An 18,901-nucleotide genomic window follows, 5' to 3' on the forward strand; every position below is an offset into this window, starting at 1 on the left:
AATGTTTCCACAGGGTTAGGGGCGCCTAAGTCCCGCGCAAGGACCGGGCTACTTTTCTATGCGCCCCCGGTGCGCTTTTGCGCCCATTGCGCCCCTCCACGCGCGCGCTCTCTCCCTTCTCCGTAAGTCCCAGAGAGAGAAATAAAGAGTTTGAATCTCGGGGGTTTATTCCTATCATCACCACCATCATAATCAAAGCGAAAGAGTGCGCGATGCTGCTGCAGACCGAGAGCAAGAAAGCAAAAATAAAAAAGTCCCTCCCCAAATTAGAGAGGCGCGTAGGTGTGAAGAGCGAGAGAAAGAGACTGCGGGTACTTGCACCGGCTGCTCCAAAAATAAAAAAATCGTGTGTGTTCTCCCCCCTCCCTGCTCGGGGTGGGGAGGAAGAGCAGGAATTAAAAAAGAAAAGAGGGAGGGGGGTTGTTGCAGCAGCAGCAGCAGCAGCAGCAGGAAGAGAAAGAGATCCTCCCAGGAGACGGAAAAGGAAAGCAGGGGAGAGGAGGGCTGCTCTCCTCCTCCCCGCCCTACGCGATCCCGGCGGCGGCAGGAAGGGAAGGGGCGGCCAGGGGAGGAAGGAGGAGGAAAAGGAAAGGAGGGAGGGAGGGAGCTGCCTGCCTGCCTGGGCAGAGGGGGAGGGGCCCGCTGCTGCTGCTGCTGCTGCTGCTGCTGGGCTGAGCGGCGGCAGGAGCGCTGGGGCCTTGGACACGTCGAGCCGCGGGAGGAAGGCGGAGAGGAGCCCGGGAGGGGAGCGCGGAGACGCCGGCGGCCCCCGAGCGCCCGGCCCGCTAGGAGAAGGAGAAGCAGAGCAAGCCGCGCACGGGGTCCAAGCGGGGAGAGAAAGAGGAGCCGCCGCCGCCGCCGCCGCCGAGACAAAGAGCGGAGCCCGCCGGGGAGAGCAGCCTGCTCCTTTCCGCCGCCTCCTGCCATTATTAATCCTCCGCCCGCGCGCCTGGCCCGGGGAGCCCCGACGCGCCCGGAGGAGCGGACTACCGGCGGGTCTCCCCTTCCTCCCGCCAAGCCAGGTAAGGCGAGAGAGAGAGCCAGCAAGAATATCGCCAGCCGCCATAAACTTGGAGGAGTTGAGGGGGGCGGGCTCGGGGGTTTGAAGCCCCCTCGGGGACCCCTCTCCGCGCCCGTCCCGTGGCCGCGGGGCCTAGCAGGCGCGCCCCGTTGGGGATGCGGGGAGGGCGCGCGGAGAGAAGGCAGCCTGCTTATGGACGGGCTGCCTCCGCCCTTCTTCTCCTTCTCCCTTCGGTCTCTCTCCAGCGCCGGGTTTTGCGACGGCGGGGTGGGGGGGGGGAGAGAGAGAGAGGCGGGGGTGGGGGGGTTAAAAAAGGATTCAACATTATTAAATCGGCCCACCCTCCCGCTCTGATTTATATCTCACATAAATCAAGGGGTCGTGACGGAGAGGGAGGGACATTTCGGGGGGTGGGGGGTGGGGAAGCAGCTGCCTTCGCCTGCCCCCGCCCTCGGAACTATGGACGACTATTGTGGAATCCGGGGGAGAAATGGAAAAGGGTGCGTTGGGGAATAGGGGTTTTATTTCCACCCATGGGGGGGGGGCGAGCTCAGGCATCTCGAAAGAAAGAAGGGACTAGGTTTCGGGTTTTGTTTTGTTTTGTTTTCAGGCGGGGGGGGGCAGAGAGGAGGAGGAAAGAAGAGGCGAGGCGGGGTGGTCCAGACGGAGAAGTGCTGGGTGTTGCAAAGCACTGCGTGGGACGGGGAGATTGGGGGGGGCGCGTAATCTAGGTGTGTGTGTTTTTTTTTGGGGGGGAGGGGACGATGAGGCTGGAAGTAGAGGTGGGAGTTCACTCCCCACACATCGGTCTGCATATAGGAGATCATTTGCTGTTTGCAAAAGGGGGGGGGGGCAGGTCTAGCTTTTTTCTTTTTTTTACTCCTTTGTGGACTGGAAGAAGTGAGGGAGCGGGACAGAGGGATTAAATATATGGCATGAGTGGTGGCTCTAGCGAAGTGCTGAAGGGGGGGGCACGGGGAGCTGTTTTTTAAATAAAGAGAGAGAAGCAGTGGCTTATACTAGTTGATTGTTATTTTTTTTGTATCGGGAAGCTTTTAAGCATAAAGTGGATGGATTTCTCAAGAGCATTGTGTTACTCCCTGTATATGAAGAACAATATAGGGTGGTTGCAACAGAGCATTCTAAAGCTTCACATCTAGGTGACTAACCTGTGACCCTGCAGATGTCGCTAAACTATGACACCCATCATTTTTTATTATTATTGGTCGCGCTGGGTGGGGTTGATAGTTTAGTTTAGCAACATCTGGAGGGCTTCAGGTTAGCCCCACCTGCTTTATTTAAGCACCACTATTAAGACACCTCTGCCTTTTGCTAAGTACTATTTCTACTTTTATTATTGTGTGTAGATAGTCACTTAGTGTGATTATAGTCAGTCCTGAAGCTTATCTACTTGCAGTAAGGCCTATAATTGTGCATAGGGTAGATTCAGCTGAGCTGTTTTGGGTGTAATGCTTACTACTTTCTTCTTCCATGTTACAATTGATGGATCATCTTAAAACACTGAGATCTGTATTCTTTGTTAGCTTTTACTTAGCGCCATTTCAGATTTTTGTGCAGAGGCAAGCTCAGGTACACTCTGCAGGAAGCTGCAGCCAATCCCTGACAAGTACACCTGTATGATATACATGTTTGCTACATTCACATATTCAGGTGTATGCCAGTCTTGGGCAATAGCACCCTCTCAAAACATGGATCGAGAGGTGCATGCATCAGTTTGCATTGTTGGAAGTTTGGCTCAATCTAGGTTTTGTCTGTGGATATGTATCAGGGATGGGCAGAGCTGAATATTCAAATTTTAGCTTTCAGGAGGGTTTATAATATTTTAACAGCTACTTTCCCTAACGTTGAAGCACCTCAAAGGTGTTTCATAAATGGCCCTTCTCTCAAGTTGGATTTCTTGAAATCATATTGAAAGTGTTTTGGATTTGCTACACAAGGAATTAAAGTGAGGAGGACTGCAGAATTTGCTTGGAATAAATTATTACCATACTGTACTCCTTAATATGGACATTACTGGAATAGTTCTGCTTTGGTTTTCCCCACAGTGCCTCTGTCCAACATAGAGAAGATGATTTACTACTTCTCTAGAAAACAGGGGACCTTGGGATATATTCACGTGACTTAAATGATCATTATCTAACTGGATATCGGAGTAGTTAATATGTGTGTAAATAATAAAGCATAAAAGAGTGCACACTGCTTAGTCATCTTCACATAAATAGCCGACTGTTTACCTTCACTTATGTGAAAACAGCTTTGATGCTCTATAGGGAACTTAAGGGTAAAGAGTTGGTATCTAAATCAGCCTTGATGGTTTTTACTATTAGCAATAGAACTCTGGAATCTTGGATTTATAAAAAAAAATCTGACGTTGTAAATTTCATTTACTTTATGGTGGTATGTTCAGAAGATAAATTATGTCAGCAGATAAGAGTGATTTGCTATTGATTATTTTTTGCATTCATTCAAAGTATTTATAAATCACTTTTTAGACTCAAAGCATCATATATAAAAAGGTAGAAGATAAATTGAGACACATCAAATAGGGTATGATTATTAGGAGAAAATTGTTTTCTGAGGCATGCACATCATTTGCACACTTGAGAAAAGGCAGCAGTGAAAATAAGTTTGCAAGCCCCACTTAAAGGCCTGTAGTTAAAAGGAGCCAGGCATAACCAGAAAGGAGCCACATAACTCTGGAGCCATCACTGAGAAGGCCTTGTCTCTTATGCATGCCAATCTTTACATCAGCAAGACTTTTGATATTGGTTAATGTGCAGAGGAGGCTCCTAAGCTAACCTATTTCCAAATTGATTTAAAGGTTCATATGAGCATGTTGGGCCTGGAAACATAGCAGTAAACCTGTGGTCTCTATGATGTCCACAAAGTCTTTTTTAGTGATCTCCCAGCTGCTCTCTTCTCCGTCAGGAGACCATCACATTACAGTGCTAGGCTGAGATGTTTAAACCTCTTATGAGTGTACCTGCATGTATGATACATAAGGTGCATGTTTTGCTGGCCATTTTGGCCATGATCACCCCTGGCGTGTGGCTGTTTGGAGGCTTTGGTCAGCTTTGAATGCGGCCTTTGAGCTGAATGCGGCCTTTGCATTGGTTGCATTGCTTATTAGAGAGGCGGCAAACACAAGTGTCACATGTTCAGATGGCCCCCACTAGCATCTGGATGCCTACATTTTATAATGACCTGAGTTTCCAAACCTCCCAGACAGTCCTGCAACACAGGTAGTCCCATCTTGGAGGAGCTGATTCATGGGTAACTGAGATAGGGCTGGTGTACAAGCCTGCACTGGTAAAAGGCTACTGCTTTATGTTTTCGGGAGTCTCTCTCCCCCCCCCCCCCAATATTTGGTTCTTCACTGCCCTATCCAGAACTGGTTTAATACCTCCCTATAGCAGGAGTAACCAGAGCCAGAGAAGGGGGTTTGCCACTGTGCTGATAGTGTCTCTTTACTTACTTCCATATAGGAGAATGGGGGCTGTCCTTTTATACGAAAGCAAAGGGCCTACATTTTGAGGACTGGGTTGTGCCAAGCAGTCCTAAAAATATGTATCTCGTAGCAGGTAACTTACCTGGCCCTTCTCATACACATCCTGCCTGCCGTAATGAACATTTATTAAGAACTGTGCAGAACACTGTTGTTGGAAGTGAGGTCAGGACAGCTGTTCTGCTTTAGGAGTGGGTGTGGTGTGATGAGTGAGGATGTCACCCAATGGTCATTGTGGATTTTGGAGGAAAGGAACTCTCCCCTTTTTGCTCTCCTCAGATATGATTCTGCTAGTTTAGTATATAAGGGCATATGTTCAGTGACATGTATTCTTTTGAGCCTGTTTAATGTAGGTTTTATAAAGCATAGATCAGTTCACTTGGGTGTTTCGTTTGAGTTTTAAGGGATATGTTCTAACTAAAAAGCACTTTTTAAGGAATTTGGTGTGATATTTGGAATACAGTCATACCTCGGGTTGAATGTGCTTCAGGTCGAGTGCTTTCGGGTTGCGCTCCGTGGCAACCCAGAAGTAACGGAGCGCGTTACTTCGGGTTTCACCGCTCACGTATGCACAGACACTCAAAATGACGTCACGCGCATGCACGGAAGCAGCAAAACGTGACCCGCGCACGTGCAGACGCGCAGTCGCGTCTTATGTTCTATTCAGGATGCGAATGGGGCTCTGGAACAGATCCCGTTCGCATCCCGAGGTACCACTGTACTTCACTCGGAAGGGGCATATGGCTGCAGCAGTGCAACACTTCATTAAAACCCATTTCACAGGCTTCCTATAACAAATGCAGATGTATAGGATTAGGGGCTAAGGCACTCACCAGCAGGTAACCAGATTGTGTACTCTGGAATAACTACATTGATTTTGAGGGACTTCTTTAACACCTTGTAGCTATATATGAACTTCAGATGTATATTGGTATGTGATGTTGGTTGTATTTTGTATTCTCTGTTGCCTGGAACGAATGCATTTTTTAAAAAAGAAAAAGTTATGGCCTGTATATCGGGATTCATCAACTGATTTGAAAACAACTATTAAAAGTTGCTTCATTACGTTGTTTTGAAGCATGGTTTCTTTTCCAAATTTGTTTCTATTAACTCACTTAAATTCATTAGTTCTCAACGATCCGTTGAAATGCTGTTTTATATATATAGCCTTTAGTTGGTTACCGAACATTAGGTAATGCTTTGCAAGACATTGTCCTAGGCTACTTTTGCTCAATGATTTATTAAGCTAACAATCTAGCGCAGGTTTTTGTAGAAGGAAAATCATTTCTTCCAGCGGTATACCTTTTTTATATTACAAGTGCAACCTCATGCACGCTTACTTGAAATCAGTAGGACTTACAAGTAAATTATATTTAGGACGGGTGACTGTAAAATAATAGCTACTTTACTCAAAACAATATGGAATTCATTATAAGCCATTTGAGCAGGTACCATAGTATTTCTTTGTTCTCCATCTAGCACTTAAGACACTCTTTGGTATTGATTGTTATTAAAGGGCAATGATTGTAGTAATAGTACTATTTGATGGTTTTAATGTGGTATGGGCTGGTGAGCAACTTCATGAGCGGAAGATTGAAAAGGAGATATTTTTTAAGGATAATCGGACAACAATTTGGAACTGGTAAATAATGGTTTGAAGCTTGGCGATGGAGAATAGTGCCAAGAATAATGGAAATTACTGCTAAGAATAATGAATAGTATTGAAAAATGTTAGTAAATAGGTGATGGATGGGATGGGGAAAACGTTCTGTAAAACAAGAAATGAATACAAAATTAACAGAAGTATAAATAATAAAAAATGAATGGAAATAAAGCAAGAACGCTATGCTACTGACCTAGCTAGAGCTGAAACTTTTGAATCTTAAGGAGTTGCTTCACATGGCATTTTTTCTACTGTGTAGTTAATTTCTAAACAGTTTGCATCTTCACTTGAGCAGTTTGCTACAATGCTTTTCTGTAAATTGGAGGGGGGGGGCAGGATCCCAGGAAACCAATGTCCACAGAGGACTCTCAACCTATGTTCTCAAAACAAAATAAATGCTGCTAAGGGTGATTGTGTATGTGCTTAGATTTCTTTGCCTAAAGATTGCGATTTTTTCAATGAGCAGATTATGGCCTGGTTTGCGCATAACAGTAAGCCACAGTTAAACTATGGCATTCCATGAATGAGCAAGCTTTCTTGTGCACACTGCTCAAATCACACGGAATCCCTCTCCCTTTGCCACAGTGGGAACAGACAATCCAGGACGTTCCTTATTTCGTGAAAACCAGCACTTTGGGTTTGTTTCTCTGCAAACCATGAGAATAAGCCCGGAATAAACCATGGTTTACTTTTGTTACCTTCTTTGGATTTGAGAGAAACAAACTTTAGAGCTGGATTACGCGACATTAATCCAGCAATCTGGTTTATGTCCCCCGAGGGAGGAAGTGTTGGATGTGATTTCAGCAGTATGAGGAGTCTGCACCTTCAGTTTGTCCCAGTAAACCATAGTTTGGCTGGCTGTGTTGTGTGAACCAGGCCCTTGGTGACAGAAACTTATTTTTCATCTGAAGGTAGAAGCTTGGTAATATGTGGCAAAATTGTTTTCGTGTTAAAGAAAACCTGCATTGTTAGGGAGGCAATTATGTTGCGGGGAGAGGGGGAATTGTCTACAAAAGTCTTCCATGTGGGAATGTATTTCTGAAAAACTTCTTGTTGCAATAAGTGCTTATGCTATTTAAGGAATTTATTGCTTGAACTAACAAAATGAGTTTTGAACATACTTGTTGTGGTTTGCTTTAGTTTCTACAGTGTTTTAAATACTTTCAACAATGGGTTTGAAAGGCCAGCATAGCACTGTTGAGAAGCCCTGGATAGAATTTATGCATGTTTCTGCAAGCCAGAGGTAAACCTGATGTGGCCCAATTTAGATAAATAGGAGTCAAGCGCTTGAGCTCTCCTGATCTGAGTGATTACAGCACCCATGGTCTTTACTGAAATACCTCAACCGTATACAGGTTACTCCCAGGTACGTGTGTCTTGGACTGCAGCCTTAGAATACTTTCAGAGTTAGTAGGCATGAACCGAAGAATGAGCATCCATTTTGTGTATTCTACTCGCCCAGATTCGCTTGCAGATTTAATTAATTACATTTAATCATCTTGTCATGCACTGCATTATTCTCTAGTGTTTTACAGTAAACCTAAACAGATAACTTTTCTTTGGATTCAGTCTATGCTTTACGTGTTGCATTGCGATAATCTTGCCGTCTCGCGGAAGATACAAAGTATTGGATTTTCCACTTTTATCAAAATAATAGACAGCTAATTGGAGCAAAACATTAAAATCAGGATTAGAAAATATTGCAAATTTTATGTGTTGGAGCTAGGATTTAGAAGGCAAAACTGAACAGGGGAAAAACAGATTTTCAGGTGCCCAGATGATCAAAGATTTTTTAGTTTTTTGAAGCCCTACTCAAAATTTATACAGAGATGGCTCACAAGGCTTAGGCACTTTAAACAAAGTAGTCCACATTTCAAGTTGGCGTGTTCGGTGAAGGAGTCTCCCCCAGTTTAACAACACTACTTTTATTTGAATTGTAAAGGTAGTACAGTGGTACCTCGGTTCTCTAACATAATCCATTCCGGAAGACCATTGGAGTTCCGAAACGTCCGAAAACTGAAGCTCAAAGGGCTGCCTGCACATTCAGTTGAGAAAATTGAAAAACACGCAATGGAAGCCATTTGAATTCTGAGGCATGTTCGAAAATAGAAGCATTTACTTCCGGGTTTTTTGGCATTTGGGTTCCGAAACGTTCGTCAACAGAGACGTTCGGGAACCAAGGTACCACCGTATAATGCATACTCACTGAGACTTTCTGGTCTTTACCCAAAGGTGATGTCTCTAAGTAGACTGAATGTGGTTCCAGCCCACCTCCCGCTGCTTTTCTCAGTGAATAACTTTGCTATATCCTCTATATCCACTGGGTCGGTTAGCTCAGACCTTGCTTAATTCTTCCAAATGCATGGGTGCTGCCTCTTGCAGAAGACCCGGTAATCCTAAAATGTCCCCAATTCATTTGGATGCATTTTCCATTCAGTATTGTTGAAACAAAGGGTACTGTTTCTCCAGTGACGAGTTTATTACATTTCTGTCCCACCTTTCCTCAGGGACCTTTATTTTCTTACAATAAGACAGCACCCCTGGTTCTTCTTCCCCCCGCTTGCCTCCGCCCATTTATCCTCAGAACATCAAACATTATGTACAGTTTAATACGATGCATGAGAACAGCCAATCAACCAACATAAGCTCGAAGCAATCAGGGAAGCAAAACGTATGCATAACTGAATAAAACAGCGTCTTAGAATAAATTTGCAGCTTTGCATATGCTAACTAAGAATTTGTCTGATTCTGTTAGTAACAATATTTCCCGCCCTCCTTGCTGAATAATTCCTTCGTGGTTATTTGCGCCCAGTACATTTTTGTGGTATTTAGGTACTGTATCTGGTGGTCTATAAAATACTGTTCTAAGTGGTTCTGAAATTTTAACTAATTCGTTTACTTGTAGGTTGTTACGGTTAATGTCAGTACAGTTGTACCTTGGATTTCAAACGCCTTGGCTCCTGAACAAATGGGCTCCCAAACGATTGGAACCTGGAAGTGACTGTTCCGCTTTTTGAACTTTTTTTGGAAGCCAAACAGCCAACTGGGCTTCCGATTGGCTGCAGGAGCTTCCTGCAGCCAATCTGAAGCTCCACTTTGGTTTCTGAACCTTTTCGGAAGTTGAATGGACTTCCAGAACGGATTCCGTTCAACTTCCAAGGTATGACTGTATTAACTTTTGAGGAGTATTTTAGTCTGTTGATGAATTACCGTACTGCCCGAAAGTTTACTGTTATTAAGTATGGCTAAGCAAGGATCCCAAGAGTGTTCTTCTGTATATATTTGAAAGAGTGTTGATAAATTTATATCAGCAGGTATAAATCTATAGGCTGAAATGTCAAATGAAAGTAAAATAAGGTGCTTTTCAGTACCATTAACACGCTAATTACCAGTTAAAAGATCCAATGAACTCTCAAGTTAATCTGTGGTACGGTTAACAGTTGATACTTTGCAGTTGATTAGTAGAGAATCATCTTCATAATTAGCCAGGAAATGATCCAGAATTAGAAGTTAAAGAAGACTGTGTTCTAGCCTGACAGCTGAGCATGGCAATACATTTTGTTCTCTTCACCACCTACACTTATTATGTTTGGAGGAGATGGGGGGGATGTAATCATGTCTATTGGCTTTGTAATCAGTTCAAATGCCTCCATCTTAAATACACTTCGGAAATCTTAACCCCAAAGTTGAAATGGATGGGAAAGCTTGAGAGATTTCCTGATCAAGTCTTGTTTTTATCAGAAGGTAAAATAGAATGTGCACAAAGGTACACAATGGCTGCTTTGTGCTAGTGGGAAACACTTGTGCAAGACTGGGCCCCTGGTTTTCACTGCTCCTTGCACCTCCTGAAAGTTGCAGCAGTATGGGATATTGTAAAGTGCTCTCGTAGGTAGGGGAGGATTGGTGAAATTGGTTGCCTCACTTTGAGTGATTGGTGGCTAGCCTAGTCCAAAGCCAACCCAATGAGCCTGATTTGCTGATGGAATGATAGGTTGTTCAGTGAACTATCTATAAAATTAGAGAAAAATAGAAAAGTTTGATGATAGGGGTATATGTCAGCTGAAGGGCACTTCCATGCTTTTTAAAATGGGAGTTGCTGCTATGGACTAATACAGGTATAATATTCCTCTATATAAGCACAATAAAAGCAAGTGGACTCAGGTGCTACTAATATAGCATTCATAGACCTACCTCAAATGATCCCTTAGTTAGACCAACCAGTGTATTTTTATTTTATTTTAAGTATAAACTGTTGTTAGCATTAATGCAAATCCCTAGTGATGATATGTGTGTGTGTCAGATAGAAGCCTTTTAAAAACCTTATAAAATGTTGAGCAGAGAGAAGAATTATTCAAGAGGAATAATAGTCCATATGTCACAGAGAAGATTGGATTTGGTGTGGAAGACCCTTCTGATGGGTTGGGGTTTTGAGGAAAAGTGGCTCAAAATAAGGCAGTCTTTCTTGCAACAGAATTATTAGGGTAAGTTAGAAGAATTATCTTTCATTAGATAATTGATCAAACCAGTGTCCACTGAACTGGGGAGTTACACCGAACTCTACTTCAAGCCTGAATATTTAAAGTACAATTTTAAATATCAGGAATTTTTATGTCTGGGGGATCCTACTGCTGATAGTGCTTATAACCTTCCTGAGGAACACCTTTATTTTATTTTATTTACATTTCCTCTGCTTCCTTAAAATCTAGACTGAGAGACAGAGCGTTTTCTGTAACACAGATCCTTGCATATTTTTTGTGTGTGTCATTATGTATTTTCTCAATTAACAGAGTCTGAAATTGCAACAGTTAGCATGTGCGGGTTCACAAAACATTTTTGAGGTGAGAAAGGGGTCTTTGTACTCATAAAGATTTGGAACCACTGATCTAGGGAGAAATGTAGGAATAATTTCTCAGCAGACGTTTTTCTGCATCACCTTCATCATTTATTTTTGCTTGCTTGCTTGTGTTTTGTTTCTGTTTTTTGCTTAAAAGCTGCAATTTATCCTTTCTATTATTTCCTCCTCAGATCTGCACCGTTGCTGCAACTATTTCCCAAAGCACACCTATTTTAGGAACTGCCTTTATTTTTATACGGAAGTGCAACTTGGATTTTCACCTTCCTAAGTTACAATATGTTCCTAGCAGATAGCTTAATCTTACTGCTGTTTGACGGCTTACTTCTCTTTGTAGGTGCTTTTTTGCACAGCCCTTTAAGACAAGACTAGTCAGTACAAGTCCAGGTACCTGCAAACTGCTCCCAAGAAATCCTGTGGGGTGCTGTGATTTGTGCCTGGACTAGTTCTTTAATAGAATGATCCTTCGAATGAATGAATGACTGGCAGAGCTTTGGTTAATAAAAAGTGCCATCTGAACACAGCCTTCATAAAGCTACTTGAAGGTGTACATTGTCTTGAAGGTTGAGTTAGCCCCCTCAGTGGTTGTTTTGCCACTACCATTGTCATCCCATTTTAAGGGAAGGAGAAAGAGGGTAATAATATATGCATAGAACAATATACAGTGGTACCTTGGGTTACATACGCTTCAAGTTACAGACTCTGCTAACCCAGAAATAATACCACGGGTTAAGAACTTTGCTTCAGGTTGAGAACAGAAATTGTGCTCCGGCGGTGTGGCAGCAGCAGGAGGCCCCATTAGCTGAAGTGGTGCTTCAGGTTAAGAACAGTTTCAGGTTAAGAACGGACCTCCGGAACGAATTAAGTTCTTAACCCGAGGTACCACTGTAACCTGAATTAAACAAAACAAGAGGTATGAATGTACTGTTAGATATGCTGTATAAGTGCTAATGTAAAATGTGAAAGATTGTGATAAAAGGCAGACAGTCTTTATTGCCATGTGCACATACATGCAATGAGTTGCTGACCTGTCACACAGTGAGGTTTTCTATCTCTGGTTCCCCTAGATTTTATATTCATGTTGCAACCTTCAACTGCAGTCGTACCTTGCTTTCCGAACAGCTTAGTTCTCAAACGTTTTGGCTCCCGAACGCTGCAAACCCAGAAGTGACTGTTCCGGTTTGCGAACTATTTTTGGAAGCCGAACACCCTATGGGGCTTCCGATGGGCTGCAAGGGCTTCCTGCAGCCAATCAGAAGCCGCACTTTGGTTTCTGAATGTTTTGGAAGTCGAGCGGAGTTCTGGAACGGATTCCGTTCGACTTCCAAGGTATATTTGCTGGAGGACCTGTTGCCTGGCTCCCACAATAATTTTGAGCCCTGCTTAGATCCTCTGATTCTCCCCCTTTGCCTTTGGGCATCAAGAGCAAAGGTCATGGTGGACCTAAAGGCAAGCCTAGATTTGCCTTGTTGGCTCTCGGACAGTGACTCAGCAGTGGCTCAGAGACAGGAGGAGGTGACAGAAAGTATACAAGGCTATCGGTCTGCCCTGGACCTTTGCTGGGTCTTCAGACCTGCTCTCATGCCATGAACAATTTCATGAAAAGTCAGTAGTTGACTAAACTAGCTTACGACAGAGGGGATTTAAGTTCTAGTGGCATGTCTATTCCCCACCCACCCGCCCCAGTTCCAATATTGCAGCTTTTCTCAACCTGTGGGTCCCCAGATGTTGTTGAACTACAACTCCCATCACCCCTAGCTAGCAAGGCCAGAGCTCAGGGATGTTGGGAGTTGTAGTCCAACAACATCTGGGGACACACAGGTTGAGAACCGCTGCAATATTGTGTTTAGACCTCTAGAATGTATTCTGTTGAGATTAATCGCCAGTGTGTGAAATGGCCAAATTACAACAATGGGTATTTTGTGAAGCAATACATTTTCATGTATAGCTAACAGCGATGAGTTTAATAATACACCAAAAGCCACATTCCTCTATGCTGCTGTTGTTGAAATGTAGCGATGTATCATTTCTCTTAACTACAGTCAAAACATTTTCCTGGCAAATGTCCAAGGATAAACAGCAGAAGTCAATAACCAAAGTCTTCAGCTGTGGGGAAAAGTTTATCCTGCTTAGTGCGTATAGGCCTCTGAAATGTGTTACTTTTAATTAAGCGAAGGACAAAACTCCATTCTCGAACAGTATCACAAGCAGTAAGGGACGGATACTTTAGCCATTGAAGGGGTCTTAAGTTGATTTGCTTTTTAAAACCAAAAACCAAACTTATTGCACATCTGTTGAGTAGAGATATGAAATCCTGGGAAATAAACTCTGGGAACATTCAAGGAGGAAAATGGTCCTTACTTATTTGTGTTTCTTCTCAGAATTATTTGAAAAATTGGAAGTTTGAGGAAACACTTAAAAACCTTTTGAAATATATATATTTTTAGAATGAGTACAATGTTTTTAAATACTTAAAAAAATGTAAAATACTCTATGGCATTAGAGAATCACAATCCTGGCATACAGCTAACTAGTCAAAGATGCATTTCTGTACCTAAAGGGTCCTGACAGGAGTATAAAAAGCCGTCATCGCACATGAAGTGCCTCTTGCCTTTTTCTAGTGACTTTTGATCTAGTTTGGAGATGCTGGAAGCAAATAGCCTGCTTCGGCTTTCCTGTTGACCTACCTCTTCCTGGTTAACCTTTTCCATGTCTCCTAATCACCCTCCTACACATTGGGAGTCAATCAGGTTATTGCCCTGCCTTGCTGGGTAATAAAAAGGTCAGAAGAAAGCAGGGCAGAAATTCTCCTTATGGGTGGCAGAACCTCAGAGGAAAAGATTCAACCATTTGGGTGACTTATACAAGGAAGTGGAGCACAACTGGGTATATTCACAAGTTTGTTGGTATGAAACAAAGTCATTTATGGTTTTAAATGGGCCAAATAGTACCATTTTATATTTTAATTAAGTTAAAAGTGATGCATTTCATTTGTTCGAGCAACTAATAAAGTTTCGTTTGGATAAGGAAGTAAATATTGCACATATCTCCCCCACTACCCATTTTGTGTGTGTCCTCCCTCCCAACGAAATGTGGTGGGGAAATATGGGAAAACAAGTTTTTCTCCACAGCTTTAAATGTTTCTGGAAATTCTTACATTTCTACTATTAAGATGTGATTCTATCTTCCATTTTCCCATCTAGCGCTGGGTGACCTTGGGCCAGTCACACTTCTCTGAAGTCTCTCAGCCCCACTCACCTCACAGAGTGTTTGTTGTGGGGGGAGGAAGGGAAAGGAGAATGTTAGCCGCTTTGAGACTCCTTTGGGTAGTGATAAAGCGGGATATCAAATCCAAACTCTTCTTCCTTCCTTTTTCTCCCATCATCCACTAAAATCAATTTGAACTTCTTTAACGTGCAAGTAGATTGTGCCAGTTTGTCACTTAACAAATATTACTTATAACATTTGGCAATCCCACATATTCAGGATGGGATAGAGAGATACTTGGAATTTGTCCTTTTACAAATGATCTAGAGAAGGAACAAATGCAAATGATCAATTATTTTGGTTCACAACAAATAGTGAGCAACGCAGAGATTATCTTTAGGTGTGACTGTCCGCCTTACCATATGGAGCAAAACAGCTGCGTTCTGCAGCAAAGATAAGAAAATTTCCTTCTATTTTTATATTATTCATTGGGGAAATGTGTGTGTATATGATTGGGAGAAGATGGCGGGAGGGAGAGAAAGCTGTTAGCAATCTTAGCTCTTCCCTTTTTAAACAGTGGCAGTGCCCTTGACTTCCCCAAACTTCACATAATGAAGTTTTAGGCTTGCTCTTTTTGGTGTAGTGCTCTATGCCTATTTTTAGTGGCATGCTACCACAAGCAACAGCAGAGTTTTGAGTGGTTTTATTTTGCTTAATTTTATTGCATTGGTGGTTTGTGGGTTAATGGTTTTTGTAACTTTATATTTATATACCACCCTGAAATCTATTTTTAGATGATGGGTGGTTTATTATTATTATTATTTAAGAAATACATATAATGGAGATTTGTGCGATTAGCAGGTTGGTGCCTTTTGGCTGGAGTGAGGATAATTTACCTGAGGGCTGGCTTTTTTTGGTGCCATCGCCTTTGCAACTATAATATGTGTGTTAGTCCCAAAGTTATGCTGAAGTTGGAGGATCACCTGACCTGAATGATGAGACTAAAGAACCAAGTTAGTAATTGAAACTGAATCTTTTCAATAACCAGAGGCCTTGTTACATTAATTTACTGTGCTGATCGGAGTAATATGAGCACTCGAGTGTCAAATCTGAAGAACTCTGCTACAGCAGATCTCTCTTCAGGATTCCCTGATGGCTGTCATTTAGATGCTGTCAAATGTGTGCACTTCATGATGAGGGCTCTCTTTGTGAAATTCCTGTCTGTAGAAAAATTCCATTTTGAAGCCCTAACTAATGGTATGTAATTTGATTGCCACTTATTGATCTTTGTCATGTAGAAAATATTAAGTTGATCAAGGATTGTTTCACTTCATCGTGAAACCCTTGCCTGTCTTGGGAATAAAAGTATAACTTACTGTGCCGATAAGAGGTTTCATATCAGTCCCTGTTCCCCCACCCCCAAATTCTTTATTTCTTGAAAATGGAATTTAAAATTGAATTTTGTATTTATATTTTTCGTGTAAAACCTCAGCCACTGTTAAAACATGTACTTCCAGCACAGAGAAATGCTGCTACTTTTTGCCCAGTGTTTAAGTATGCATGAAAATTGATTAATAAGGTAGGCTCTTAACATACTTTTTAAAAAACATATCAAAAAATCGGTCCCTTGTATTTGTATTTACCAGTGGATTAATTAAAGTTCCCCATTCCAACGTGCTTTATTTAACTTGGGTTTTGAACCACCATGGCCTTGTTCTGCTATTTGCATGTGCAAAATGTCCACGTAAATAATAAAACTTGATATCACTTGGTATCATTTTATGCATGTTTGATATTTACTTTGTACGGTTCACATCTGTGTACGGTGACGGCCCTGTATAAATGCCACATTATTGGAATTGCGTACTAGTTTAAAGTAGGTAGGGCAAATACATTGCAGATTAAAACTGGAGGGGATTTTCCAATAATACTGAAAAGGCCTGCTGCAAAGTAGGTGTTTAGTTCGAATTCGTTTTGCCCCCTCCCCTCCAAAAAAAAGTATTGTGAAAGTTGTTCCTAAATTTAGACAAGCAAGGGGATTGTGTTCCAATTAGGCAGTGAATTGAGAATGATAGATACTGCGGCTAAGAGCTTTCGGTAGTGCATAGGTTGCTCTCTGGGTGGTGAGTTCCACTCCACAGTGTTCAGGTTATATAAATATTTTAATGACTTTTTTCATCCTTTACATCAAAACGAATGCTGCTTCCACCTTTTCGTTTCTCTCTTCCCTTCCCCCACTCAGTAACAGAGCTGTGATCTATTTACAGTAAATTGTCAGTACACCGTTGCTCCAGCTGTTTGTGGAGCTTGTTTTGCCTTTTAATTTCTTAGTATGTCATTATCTTTCATATTTAAACCTCATTTCTCTTTGGTCTCAAAGCGTAAACTATTTTTCACTGTGCTTTTTGTGCAGTCTTTTTTTGAGGGAGTAACAAAGCTGCTCCGAAATGACAGATACCAGGAAGAAACAAACATTTTAACAAGCCTGCTTAGCTGAGAAGAAGATAAAATGATTGTTTCACCTGATAGGCCTTGGGGATAAAAATGCAGATGCTAAGCCACTTGTTTTGATTGGTTAAAATCAGGAACAAGAAATCCTCTCCTCCCATGTTGATGTGAGTAAATATGGATTCCAGAAATGCTTGGAAGGATCAGGGAACTTAGAGATGTATGCCATCCACAATCTGGCCAGCATTTACCCTTCTATCCCAGGAAGAATCTATAGAAATCCAAATTCCTTTAAAGCTATGTCAATATTTCATCTTCATAACGTTCACTTTCATAGTCCATTAAATGGAGGATTTCTTGTGGGAACAGATTGAACTAGGATGGCTGACCATAGTATTGGCTCCCTTCATCTGTATATGCACTAAGGAGTAGCTGCCTTTTAAGTTCCTTATAGCTGACAAAACTCCTCTCACCAGTGAAATGTACGGTGCTGGCTATGTGCTCCCATTAAATCTTTACAGCTTATTTTTTAACCATTCATGTATGTCAGGGGTGGCTAACCTTTTAGGCTCCATGGCCCAGATTGGTCTTGTGGGTAAAATTTATGACAGTGGATCTGGGCTGCCCACCTGTCAAACAACCTGGCGTCGAAGCAGCATAAGGTACAAAATGTTTTGAAGGCCATGGACTTCAATGCAGTTTGCAAGGTCCTTCTTAAAGGCAGTGTCACCCCCTTCATTTTAGCAGGGGATTTCATGCAAAACGTTTCCTGAATCATGAAAGGGTTTGCATGAAATCCTGCCAAACTAAAGAGGATTTAACTCCCTGCTCATCACCTTAAATCCTGCAGATATGGTTGTCTGCCTTTGCTCCCTGCTGAGAATAGGCAAGCAGTCAACTCTGGGCTTAACCCCACCCCCTGCTATTGGCTGATGTCGCAAGTGATGTCACTTGATGGGCAGGTGGACATTGTTTGGAGAAGATGGCCTCATTGGCCAACAGGGGACCCCTTGGCAAGCCAGGATCGGCCCACAGAGTGTATGCGTTGGTACAAGCTAAGCTAGTCCTTTTCACTTTCAGTTCATAGGGCTGCAGAAAATTTATGTGTAAGGGCCTAACCCGTTGTTATATGAGCCTCATGGCTGCCACTGAAAACAGCAGTCCCCTATTGCCATTATCATCTCTATTCTGGTAATGTCTAATATTTTTTGGCAAAGCATTTGAAGGGTTTTACCTCAGGAAAGATGGGACGCAGGTGGCGCTGTGGGTTAAAGCCTCAGCGCCTAGGGCTTGCCGATCGAAAGGTCGGCGGTTCGAATCCCTGCGGCGGGGTGCGCTCCCGCTGCTCGGTCCCAGCGCCTGCCAACCTAGCAGTTCGAAAGCACCTCCAGGTGCAAGTAGATAAATAGGGACCGCTTACCAGCGGGAAGGTAAACGGCGTTTCCGTGTGCGGCTCTGGCTCGCCAGAGCAGCGATGTCACGCTGGCCACGTGACCTGGAAGTGTCTCCGGACAGCGCTGGCCCCTGGCCTCTTAAGTGAGATGGGCGCACAACCCCAGAGTCTGTCAAGACTGGCCCGTACGGGCAGGGGTACCTTTACCTTTACCTTACCTTTACCTCAGGAAAACATTCTATTTCGTTAAAAACAAAAACCACTCCTCCCAACTAAAAAATGAGCACAGAGCAAGGGTTTGAACTTCATACGGACCATTGCGGTGAGAACACATGCCGCAAACTCCTTAATACTAGGCCAGACTATTTGCCCATATCAGCCAATAACGTCTCTTCCAACTGGAAGTAGCACAGCAGGATCTTGTGCAGGAATCTGTTGTCTTACTTGCTGCTTGGTGCTTTAAAAAAAAGAAAAAAAGAAGGATTTGACCCTATGAAAAGAACTGATGTGCAGCAGGTTCTGTGGTCCATCCCTTGATATTTGAACTTGATCTTTAGAGTGGAATCTTGAGCATGTCTATAATTTTCAATCTGGTATTTCCGGCTTCAATGAATACATACATTGGTGCAACCTTTTCAGTTTGCCAGATGGCACGATCATCCTGCCCCATACACTGTTCTGGGGTTTCCCATAGCGCATCCCACACCCCGAGCCAATTTCAGTGGGAAAGGGAGAGTGGGAACCCCATTACACTAGTGGAAGCTCGGGCTTCTACCAGTGGGACTGAATCC

At 42.9% G+C, this 18,901-nt stretch overlaps 1 protein-coding gene across 2 annotated transcripts in view; it reads left to right on the plus strand.

Moving 5' to 3' along the window:
• The first annotated feature begins 707 nt into the window (after positions 1 to 707).
• Positions 708 to 18,901, plus strand: part of NCK2 (NCK adaptor protein 2) — an 84,694-nt gene continuing 66,500 nt past the window's right edge. Inside the window, exon 1 of one of the 2 annotated variants that reach the window (XM_079972926.1) lies at positions 708 to 1,022. The gene's annotated coding sequence lies outside the window, so the exon portion shown is untranslated. Of the gene's footprint in view, positions 1,023 to 1,499; positions 1,522 to 18,901 lie in introns of those variants that run through there. The other variant, XM_079972927.1, reaches the window with a different exon arrangement.

This window comes from Podarcis cretensis (genome assembly GCF_951804945.1).
Source record: "Podarcis cretensis genome assembly, chromosome: 4".
NCBI lineage: Eukaryota > Metazoa > Chordata > Lepidosauria > Squamata > Lacertidae > Podarcis > Podarcis cretensis.